Below are 2,272 nucleotides of genomic sequence, written 5' to 3'. Positions count from 1 at the left end.
CACACACACACACACACACACACACACACACACATGTATATCTCCCCTGTTCAAAAATATAAGGACACAGATAGCGTGTCGTACAGTCAGCTGGAGATAATGTTTCCTGGGGCTAAATAACAGTAGCATTCGTCCTAACCAGGACTGCCGCATTATGTTAACAAATAGTCTTTACTAAATATATAGGTTATGCTGTAATAAAAACTACAAGTCCTGTTAAATAAAGCTACCCGGGTTTCCTGGTCCAAACATCAATTTATTTTGCCAGTTTTCAAGTTGAGAACAAGACCGTTTGTCAGTTTCTCTTTCTTTTTTTTTTTTAAGCTGACGAAGAAGACCAAAAGAAACGCAGAAGGTTCCAGGTTCGGTCCCATTGTGTAGCACCTTGGACAAGTGTCTTCTTCTGTAGCCTCGGGTTTTGTGAATGAATTTGGTAGACGGAAATTGTAAGAAGCCCGTCGTATGCATAAACAGTTTGACTGCTTGCTTCTCTGGAGACTGTCAGAATGATGTTGACGCCTCTGATGAGAAACCAATAAGGTTCGAAAATCGATTAAGGTTGTTCATCGTTTTTTTCAGTCTGCGGAGAAATGGCTAAAATTTGCCCTGTTTATAATTATACCATATGTTTTATATGTGTGTGTGTGTGTGTGTGTGAGTATTTGTCCCTCCTCATACCGTTTGATAACTGGTGTTGGTGTTATTACGTTCCTGTAATCTAGCGGTTCGGCAAAACAGATCGAAAGAATAAGTACTAGGCTTAATATGACATGCGGGGGGAGGGGGCGATTCATTCGACTACAAATTTTTCAAGGCGGTGCTCCAGCTTGGCCGCATTCTAATGACTGAAACATGTAAAAGATAAAGGATTAAAGATACATACATACATAAGGCATATATATATATTTGGTTCTTATAGGACTGGTGTTATTAGCTTCCCTAGAGAATTCGTCTAAGTGCTCTCTCAGTTTTTAATCGAGAACATACCACAATTTACATGCAAAACATACACTTGTACATATATATATATATATATATATATATATATATATATATATATATATATATATATATATATATATATATATGTATGTATATATATCCTGGTCTTGTGTGCGCGGATGTGTGGGTGTAATATCATTCTGAAACATATGCCAATATATTCTGTTTTGCAACAGTGATGCAGAGGGCTGTAGACTTCACAGTATAAGATACATTGAGTATATATATATGTGTGCGTGTGTATGTGTGTATGCATAAATATGTGTGTGCATACACAGGCACATATATATATATATGTATGTTAATACAAATACATGCCAATATACTTATAACCATACTTATTACTCGTAGTTATATGCATACGAATATACATACACACACACACATACACACATGTATGCACCCAGGTACACAGACAGGCACATACACATTTTTCTGTAGCTGGTCCCTTTTACTGATAGGGAACCTTGTATGCGGTGCGTCAACATGTTAAAGGTAGCAGCCATATCTTTCCCCTTCGCTATCCCACCAAATTAAGCACTGCTCGGTGGAAAGCGACACAGAAGATAATGCAGATGTTGATACACTGTCATAAGTAATTCGGAAAAGGAAAGACAACCACGGTCTGATTAACTTTTATAGAAATTATCTTTTGATTAGGGATAACCTAAGCCCAGAATTAGACAACAACCACGACCACAATAAAATTTCTGTCATTAAATTTTTGAGCAGTGTTTTACACATCTTAGCATAATTTATCCTTTTCTCACCCGGTGTCTTGGATGTAAGTTGTCACCTCAGGTCCGAGGTATCTCGGCTCTGGAGTACCATGACTACCGAGGACAATGCAGGCTGGAATGCTGACAGAGGCATATAATGTGGCAGCAGAAGGGCATTCAGGAGCCATGACCTTGATGCATACTGGCTCCTATTGAATATAAGGAGTTCAGGGCCGAAATACCTTCATGAACAGGGCTTTTTCTGTGAAGACTCTCTGTTAAGTTACAACCATTTCTGGTCAAGGAGGAATGAAAGTAAATTTTACAAGATATAATTTAAACTTCGTTCAATGGGTGTATCAGAGCAAAGTGGTTACAACATCCCAAGTACCATGGATCCGGGTCACCTTAACCACTCGGGAGGGCCAATAGACATCAAACAACCTCTTAATAGATAAAACTAGACTAATGGAGCCGTGCCATCCCCTCTTGTTAGAAGTAGAGATAATTGGGTCACTGGAGTCAATTATTCCTCCTCCTCCTAAAAACTC

This window comes from Octopus bimaculoides, chromosome 20, assembly GCF_001194135.2.
Source record: "Octopus bimaculoides isolate UCB-OBI-ISO-001 chromosome 20, ASM119413v2, whole genome shotgun sequence".
Classification (NCBI taxonomy): domain Eukaryota; kingdom Metazoa; phylum Mollusca; class Cephalopoda; order Octopoda; family Octopodidae; genus Octopus; species Octopus bimaculoides.
This window is presented reverse-complemented; position numbering follows the sequence as displayed.